At 39.7% G+C, this 9553-nt stretch overlaps 1 long non-coding RNA gene across 3 annotated transcripts in view; it reads left to right on the top strand.

Moving 5' to 3' along the window:
- Window positions 1-6926, top strand: part of LOC122224627 — an 87727-nt gene extending 80801 nt beyond the window's left edge. For all 3 annotated transcript variants that reach the window (XR_006204872.1, XR_006204871.1, XR_006204873.1), the window contains one exon: window positions 6267-6926. This is a non-coding gene — a long non-coding RNA (uncharacterized LOC122224627). The remainder of the gene's footprint in view (window positions 1-6266) is intronic.
- Window positions 6927-9553: the final 2627 nt, after the last annotated feature.

Below are 9553 nucleotides of genomic sequence, written 5' to 3' on the forward strand. Positions count from 1 at the left end.
TATCCTCTGACTCCTTTCCAGGAATGCCCTTAACCTTTCCTCATCTTCTATAGCATAGATTACTAGACCTCAGCCCAAATCTTTTAGTGATGTTTCTGTTTATTCTCTGTGTTTATCTGTATCTTATTTCCTGTCATACAGCACATTTCCCCACATTGATATTACTTTTTTTTTTTTTTTAACTCGGTACCCACCCCATAGCCTCCAGTTTCTCTAGTCAGAGAAGTCATTGACCAGCTTTCTCTTGCTTGGAAAGTCAACCAACATTAACAGGTGACAATAAAGAGAAATTTAGAATCTGCTTTCTTGATCCCTCCCTTTCACAAATACTAGCGGAGTGTCTACTATGTATTAGACGCTGCTCACATTACCATGCTTTTCTCCTGTATATAGCTTATGCTCCATGTTCTTTCTGAGTGGGAGTTTGGATATTGGCCTGATTTGGGAAATTACTTAATCTAATGTTCCCAAACAATATTGAAAGTTTGGAAGTCTCTGATGGAGCACAGAATTAGGATGTCTATTCTTTGTTAGCCATTCTCTCCATTCTTGATATTGCTTTCATTATGTCCATCTCTCAGAACTTGATACAAAAAGGTTATTTTGTGTCTCATTCTGTGATGAGCAGTTAGTCCATCTCAACCATAATTTTAGCATTTACTGAAGAACTCTAAGGATTGGAGTGGGGAGACTAGATTTTTTTTTTTAAACAAGATGGGGCTCCTGGGTCCTCAGTCAGCTAAGTGTCTGACTTCGGCTCAGGTCATGATCTCACAGTTCATGAGTTTGAGTCCCGCATCAGGCTCTCTGCTGTCAGTGTAGATCCCACTTCAGGTCCTCTGTCCTCCTCTCTCTCTCTGCCCCTCCCCTTCTGGTTATTTCTTCCTCTCTCTCAAAATAAATAAATAAATAAATAAATAAACTTAGGGAGGCTGGGTGGCTCTGTTGGTTAAGCATCTGACTTCGGCTCAGTTTATGATCTCATGGTTTGTTAGTTCAAGTTCCATATCAGGTGAGCCCAAACCCTGCATTGGGTGAGTTCAAGCCTCGCTTCTCTCTCTCCTCTCTTTCTCTGTCTTTCTGTCTCTCTGCCTCTCATGGGATTCTCTCTCTCCCTCTCTCTCTGCCCCTCGCTCCCTTGTGCCATCTCTCTCTCTCTCTCTCTCTCTCTCTCTCAAAATAAATAAATAAATAAACTTTAAAAAAAAGAAAGAAAAAGGAACCGTGGTCCTCACCATCAAGGAACTTATAGTATAACAAATGAGACAGAAAACGTCATTTCTCAAGCTATCCTATAAAACCACACACATGTGCTAACTTATGCAATTAAATATTTTGGAAACTAAATACTGAGATGAAACAGGGACAAAGAAGTCATTTAGATCAGTTGGAGTTAATAAAGAAGACTCTTTCGAAGAAAGAGTTTTGAGCTGGATTTTGATGGGAGACTGTGGGAAGTAGAGGCCAGGAAGACAACATTCTTGGGGATAGGAGACAATGTTCAATCACAGGCTTGGATGTGGGGATGAGTCAAAGTGTGGGGCTTGGTCAATGGGTTATCTTGGTTGAAGCACAAAGGTCTAAGCAGAAAAAAATCAAAAGACATGGGTCCAGTGAGAGACTAAGGTAGAAATGGTAGAGAAACTAGATGACCAACACAGCTGGAGGCAGGGGAATAAATAAGATAACTTTAGGAACACTAAAAATTTTTTATGTTTATTTATTGTGGGAGAGAGAGAGAAAGATAGAGAACAGAGAGAGAGAGTGGAGGGGAGGAGCAGAGAGAGAGAGAGGAGAGAAAGAATAGAGAGAATCCTGGGCTGAAAATCACAGATCTCACGAGCTGTGAGACTTGACCTGAGTCAAAATCAATAGTTGGCCACTTAACCCAGGCTCAATTTTGGAACACTAAAATTTTTATTCTTTTCCTTAGCTTTTAAGAAAAAGGGATGGAAGTTTGGGAGACTCTGGTTACTATCTACTAAGGTCCTTTAAATGTGGTAAAGAATAAAGGCCAGTTATATTAATAAGGGCCTACACCTGTCTCTGCTCTACTCTTAAGGTCTAGGGGTTTCTTTTTTTTTTTTTTTTTTTTTGCTTGTTTTTTTTTTTAAATATTGCTTACATATCAGCTGTAATTATCCAAATGGACTCTGTACTTCATTTTGCTTGGTTCTATTCTGGAATCCTAGAATGACTCTGCAGAAGTTAACTTACCCAGTCACATTGCTTCTTGCATTCTTTAGTCTACCCATTTTTCCTGTAAAACAAGATTTAGTGGTAAAGCAAAGAAACGTTCACACCTGCTATCTGTCCATTGGCCTTTTAAAAAAAAATTTTAAGTTTATTTATTTTGAGAGAGAGAGAGGGAGAGTACAAGTGGGGGAGGGCCAGAGAGAAAGGAAGAGAGAGAAAATTTGAAGCAGGCTCTGCACTGTCAGCACAGAGTCTGACTCGGGGCTTGATCTCACAAACCATGAGATCATGACCTGATCTGAAACCGAAGAGTCGGACACTTAACCAACTGAGCTACCCAGGCACCCCATGTCCATTGACCTCTACCTTTCTGGATGGATCATGCTTGAAGGGAGGAAATATACACTGCCGCTAGATCTTCCCAGCCTGTTAGAGGGAGGTCTTTCTAATATGATTATGTAAACTAACTAATGGGTTATGTGAACTAACCACTTGGAAGGAGAGTCCTGGCTCTAACTTCCCAGACGTAAATATTTCCACCTTGGATGTCTTCTGGTCTCTCCTCTGAAGCAGAAGGAAAGGGTGACCACTTTTCATATAATGTTTAAATATGAATGAGGAGGGAAAGATAATAAATAAATTTAGGTTTAAAATTTGGCTTAAAAGACAAAATACCAGGGTTCCTGGGTGGCTCTGTTGCTTGAGTGTCTGACTCTTGAAGTTGACTTGGGTAGTGAGATCGAGCCCTACATCGGGTTCCATGCTGAGCGTGGAGCCTGCTTGGCATTCTCTCTCCCCCCCCCCCCACCCCTCCCCTGATATTTCTCTCTCTCAAAACAAATGAACATTAAAAAAAAAGACAAAATATCAAGAAAGAAATTAAATTTTATAGAGAAAGAAAAAATGCTATTTTTTTTTCTATTTCCAAAGAAAGAACTTCCCAGTAGAGTGGATTATTGAGGTGACGGAAGAAAATTGTATAGTTTATCTGGGGAGCTACAAGAATTAGGTCAAATACCAACTATCTGTATGATTTTGGAAGCAATGGAATGGATGAAACTATCTCCAAAGTTCTGCCTTCAGACCTATACCTCAATGAATTTTGAATAGGACATGGGGAGAGGAAGCTAGAGTGATTTGCACTGATCTTTTCAGGCCTCTCTCTTCCCTAAGACTGCATGACTCTCTGGTTCCTCAAAGATTTTTTTGCCCTTCTGCTTCAGAGATGGAAGACCTTGAGGAATTGAGGATGAAATGTATTCAACCTAGATGTGCAAATAGAATTTTGTGACCACTTTTGATATGATTTTCATATCTAGATGAATAGCCAAGGTGAATTCTCATACTAACATTGGGTCAACTCTTCATTCCTGATTTGCAGACTCCATACTTTCACTGCCTTGGGTTTGGCAGAAACATTGTGTTAGGACTGGGGATGGACACAGATGGAATGTTTGCACATGTATGTGTATGAATGACTCTGTGTAGGTAACATAATGTGAATTTACTTCACTTTTTAAAATACCAATTATATTTGAGCTTATATATTTATTTATGAATCTGTTTAATTGTGGTCTCTGCCACTAGACAGTAAGCTACACAGAAGGCTTACATCTATTTTGTGCATCATTGTATACTCACCACTTAACACAGGACTTGACCCATGGTAGGCAATCAACAAGTGAAAAAATTATGTGTGCCTCTGCTCTTATCCATTGACTAGGATAATGAGAATTGCCTACTTCTCAGGGGCTTGGAGGATTCTGTATTATGGCAAGTGGAGGAATCAGAGGTGAACCACAGAGACTGATCAGATCTCTGCAGATGAGGCCAGCAGCCCTAGGGTAGACCTCTTGTTGACTGTCCTCTGCCCATCTCTGGCTGCATCTTATCATAATACCTGGGGCACAGGCCACAGAGTGATCCAAGGCTGGGGATGAGAGGAGGTGTGTCCTGGCTATCAGAATAGGCATCTTATCCCAGCTGCAATTGTTCCAGATGTGGCAGGGTTCCCAGCCCACTGACCTGCAGGGCATGGTGGGGGTTTGGTGGCATGAGTCAGAGAAGAATGTGGGGCTGGTTGTTTGGGAGTTTCACTTTGCGAGGAGAAGCCAGTTCCCCATACCTGCCAGTTCTCTAATGGTATCTCCAGGGGCAGAGCCTAGAAACAACTAGTTGAAGAAGACAGACTGAGCACCCATACTCTTTTGAATCCCCCAGGATGTTGGCAGTAGAGGAATTTAAATGGATTTGAATGGGCAAAGGACAATTCATAGACCAGCCAAGTATCATAGAGTGTTTCAATTGAAGTTTGAGAGATAATCTTATCCATGCTTCTGCCTTCATTCCAGATAAACAAAAATCTCTCCCCTTGAAGATTTTCTAGCCTATAACACGGAGGCTACATCGGGGCAGTGGAGGCTCAACATAAGTTCTCCAAGATCCCATTTCCTCTCATTCTCCTGGTGGGAATGAGTGGACACACCAGAGAGACCCTCACTTCTACTTCCCTCAATTATGTGCATCTTCATCGAGCACACAGCGCTGGACATGTCAGCAGGTGCAGAGAGGCCCTCATTCTTGTGTCTTACTGGAAAGGGGACCTATGAATCTTGTAAATGTGATGACATCGGCAATGACAGACTCTTCAGCCGCCTAGTAGTCTGTAATTGAAGCCAGGAATTCAGCACACGCTCTGACACACCCTGCCTTCACTGTGGGTTCCCAGAAGCAGGTTCTTACATAGCCACTAGGCTGGGAGGACCCTTAACCAACCTCCTCTGACAACTATCAAGGCCTCAGAGCCGAATCCGAAATTCCCAAACCAAGTGATAATTTTATCCCTCTCTCTGTTTCCATTCCCAGTTGTGTCTAAACTGTTCTTGCAAGTTATTCCCAATTGCTAAACTTCCTAGTAAGAGAGATCCAAGTCTCACTGCAGTACCGTAGGAGTTCTTTAATTTTGGCTTAACTGAAATCTTTTTTTGTGAAAATCAGAGCCTAAAATTGATCAAGCCAGTGAGCTTCTACACTGCTTTGAAGCCCCAGGCAAATAGGTTGGGGATTTTTCCTGTTGTTCTCCACCTCTCTCCATAATGAGACGCTTTGTTTCCATGAATCGGCCCTGATCCAGACTTCTAGACTCTGTGACAGGACATTTCATCCCTCCCTCTGCCTCCAGGCAGGACTGAACTTAACCCATCCCAGACTGAAGGGTGTCTCCTCCAGACCTTATTTCAAGATTTCCTGAATTTTCAGGGTCTTTTGGTTAATGTGCACATCTGTTTGCCCTGTTGTCCTGTTAATTTCCTATGGCAATTCTAGCCATTACTTCCCTTTGTGGAAAGGAGATCCATGTCCCTCATATCTTTCCAGATAAAAGTGTCTTAGTTCTTTTATAATGTTTCTTGAATGTTAGTTTGTTCTCATATCTTCCTTATGCCAGAAGAGAAAAGTATTATTTGAAATTTTCCTTGTTAGCTGAGCATTGTTGACTTGAATTAGAATTCCATATTTTTATCACTATTGTTATTGTACTCCACCCCCAACATATCTCATCCTTGCTTTGGACTGAGATTCCAAATATTGGTTTTCTCCACCTGGAATGCTTTTCCCTCTCTCATCAGTCCTGACCTTCCATTACTTCCTAACCCTGCTCCATTCTCTCTCTCTAGCCTGCTTTTTCTAACTCTGCAGACCTTCTATATTCCCAATGCTTCTGATTCCCCTAGAAATGTAAAGAACTTCATTCAGCTGGCCTCAATATCTGCCCTCACCTTACTGTCTCCAAGTATGAAGTCCAGATGAGAAAAGCCCTGAGGTGCATATAGGGAACTGGCAGCATAGTGTAGAAGGATATGTAGTGAATAGCAAGGAAGTCAAGAAGTCCAGGAGTCTAGTGTGGACCTGTAACCTTGGAAAATTCATAACCTCTCTGGCCTTTCGGTTTAATTATTTGGACAAGAAAGTATTTAATTAAGTCATCTCTAAGAATTTTTCAAACTTTAAATATGTTATGAACCTTTTTTTTCTTTTTTTTTTTTTTTTTTGGTCTCCTCCAATATGGACAGAACTCTGCAAGCAGGGAAATCACAGAATAGAAGAAGAAAGAATTAAAAGACATCATTGAAACTTACAGAAGAAGGGCCATGTGAAGACACAAAGAGAAGATTGCCATGTACAAACCAAGGAGACAGGACTCTGAAGAAACCAAAACTGCCAATGACTTGATCTTGGGCTTCTAGCCTTCAGAACCATAATAAATATTTTTGTTTAAGCCAGGAATAAAAAGACATAATTGATTTTTTTAAAAAGCCATTTTAATGTGTAAGTTGTTCTGGTGATAACAGTTATGAATCTTTAGTGAGGATGGGGGAAGGCTCCTATGCCTCCTTGTCCTCTTGCAATCTTAACAAAAATTGCTGTGATGTGTTTTAGATGATGGTGAAGTGGCTATGGCCTAAGCCTTACATTCTCTGCCCAGTGGCCTGGTATCTAGACATATGCCTATTCTACCGTGGAAAGTCTGGCCCACCCTCACTAAATCACCGAAGAAAGGCACTACATTAAGTTCTTATTCATTTCTTTCCTAAAATTTCACAAGTCCTGTATAAGTGAAAAAAGAAGACTATTTCTATTTGGAACTAAAAATTTTATTTTCTAAATGAAACTCAAGTTTCTTATATAATATATTGGTTGTTATGCTTCCTAATAATCCCTGTAAAACTCGGTAACTTATAAAGTTATATGGCCACATATATGTATGTGTGTGTGCGTGTATGAACAATTCATGTGATTACCAATGTGGACTGAAAGAGACTTAGAGAAATGTCATACTGACCATGCTACCTACCCAAAGCAGGAACAGTCTTACATTATTTTAAACAACTAGACCACTTAGATTTTTTATAAAGGGGAGTTCCTGAAGAGCTGAAGAGAGGTGGGAAAGACTAATATTTATTAAATACTTGCTCTATGCTGGGTATTGTGAAAGAGCCTTCATATACCGTATTTCCTTAAAAAATATAAGGTGAAGTTTTATCTTCTCCAAATAATTACTCAGAAAAGAGGAAGTTGCTTTGTATTTGAATTCTTACAAAGTCTCATATTATATTATAGAATATGTTCTCAATTACTTGATTTTGAAAAATTACATTCTTTTCAGAAGGATACATTAATTGGCAAAAAGAACAACCAAAGAAACAAAAACTCCAAAACAAAAAAGTGAATCAATGCTAGTTTGGATTGCTTACAGAGGCAATTTGATGGAATCTGTTTTCAAAAAACCCCAAAACCACTTTAATTTTTGGGAACATGACAAGGTATGTTATTTGAATCAACTTTCCTGCTGAAAACAACTAAAATGCTGGATAAAATATTTAAAACACCTTAAAAGCATCAAAAATCTGACAAGATAGTAAGGAAATGCCAAGCCAAATTTAATGGAAATTGAAAACTCAAACTGGTAGGTAGAACAAATAGGCCACTTTTCACCAGAGAGTATTTGTTGATCAAGGCAAACTTGAACTCTGGTTTGAATGGATGGTCTCAGGAGTTAAAACTCGGTGTGATCTCAAAGTGGGGAGTCTAATAGAAGATGTTCCCCACATTTAACTGTAGAATCAAAGGGTTACACCTTTAAGGTAGGGGTGAAACAGAAGTAAACCTAGCCCCTCTGCTTCCAGCCTAAGGACTGCAAAAAGGTTTCTTAGGTGCTGAGCAGAGCAGAGCAGGGGGAAATTTTCCAAGCCAAACTGGTTTGCAGCCTGAATTTGCATTACCCAAGTAGCTGGGGAAACACCTCAACTCTTGAATTTGGTTTAAAATGATTCCAGTCAAGCATTTCCCCTCAGCACCTGGCAAAGGCATATATGAGAATCCTCCCTCAATGAATGCACCTTCATCCTAAACTTCAAATCCCCACAAATAATCTTCAAAGGCAAGGAATAAGCAAGCACACAGGGAGAAAAGGCAAATGAATGAGAATCACCAAAAACAATAGAGAACAAAAACAGGTTCACAAAGGCTTTGGACAATATCAAAGTTGTCAGGCATGTATTATAAAACAAGCTTGAAAATAGTTGCAAGGAACAAGAAAATATGAAAAATGAACTAGTGGATTTGAAACAGAACCAAGTAGATTGAGTCTGACAGCAGACTGGATTCAGCTGAAAAAAGAATTAGTAAACTAGAAGAAAACCAGAATGCAGCACAGAGGAAAAAAATATGAAAATATGGAACAGGGTTAAAAGATATAGAGGACAGAGTGAAAAGACCTACCACATGTTAATTAAAGTTCCAAAACAAAAGGAGAGAAAGAATAGAGCAGAGGCAATATTTGAGGAGATGACAGAATTTTCTAAAACTGATTAAAGTTACTAGGAAGCCCAATGGACTTTAAATAAGATAAAGAAAAAAATATCCACACCTAACATATGAAATTGCAGAACATGACAAATGAAGGTGTGTGTGTGGGAGGGGATGGTGAAAGAGCCAGGTAAGAGACTTCTGATTCTGGCCACAAAGAGGTAACTGATATGGAACTTGTCTTCCTGCTATAAAAAAAAAACAAAACAAAAGAAAACAAAAAAAAAAACCACCTAAAAAATCTATATGAAAAGTTGTTTTCAGACATTGGAATAAGAAGCGGTGCAGGACTGTGATCCTTGAGAGGGAGAAAACAAACAAGATGAACTCTATAATTACTCTGGATTCTAACCTGGAGGCAATTTTCAAACAACAATAGCAGAGAGGAGGCATCAAGCAGAGTAGAGTGGTCATTCTAAGTTGAGGAGATAGAAATTGGAGCTCAGAGAAGCAAAGGAAGCTAGAACTGGTGGGTCAGAATACTTGAGAGGAGGCCTCTATGTAGGGAAGGAGCTTCAGAAGTCTGAATACAGTCTCCTGGAGTCTTTGGCTGAATACTAATCTGTGTATGGGTAGGGTGAAACTCCTTGATGCTGAACAAAGAACAGCAGGTAAGTTGAACAAATCCTAGAGTTTACATGGGGCTGGGAAACATTCCAATTCCATCCACTCAGAGTAGAGACATCATTAAACATCTGGAGTAATCAGTAGAGGCTCCAGAAAGGTGATACCTTAGTATTAAGGCCAAACTAGCCCAGGCTCATCCCTAACAAAGCTTAAAAACAAGCTTCAAAAAGGTAAAGCCTGTCTGTAAGTAATTTAATATTTATCAAAACAAACTTCAACATTTTTTTAAAGGAGGAAGCAAAATCCAAATGTTCAGCAATGTAACATTCACAATGTCAGAATTCAATGCAAATTACTAGACACACACAAAAGGAGGCAAATTTTGATCCATAAACAGAAGGAAAATCAGTCAACAGAAACAGAC

This window comes from Panthera leo, chromosome B4 (assembly GCF_018350215.1).
Source record: "Panthera leo isolate Ple1 chromosome B4, P.leo_Ple1_pat1.1, whole genome shotgun sequence".
Taxonomy (NCBI): Eukaryota; Metazoa; Chordata; class Mammalia; order Carnivora; family Felidae; genus Panthera; species Panthera leo.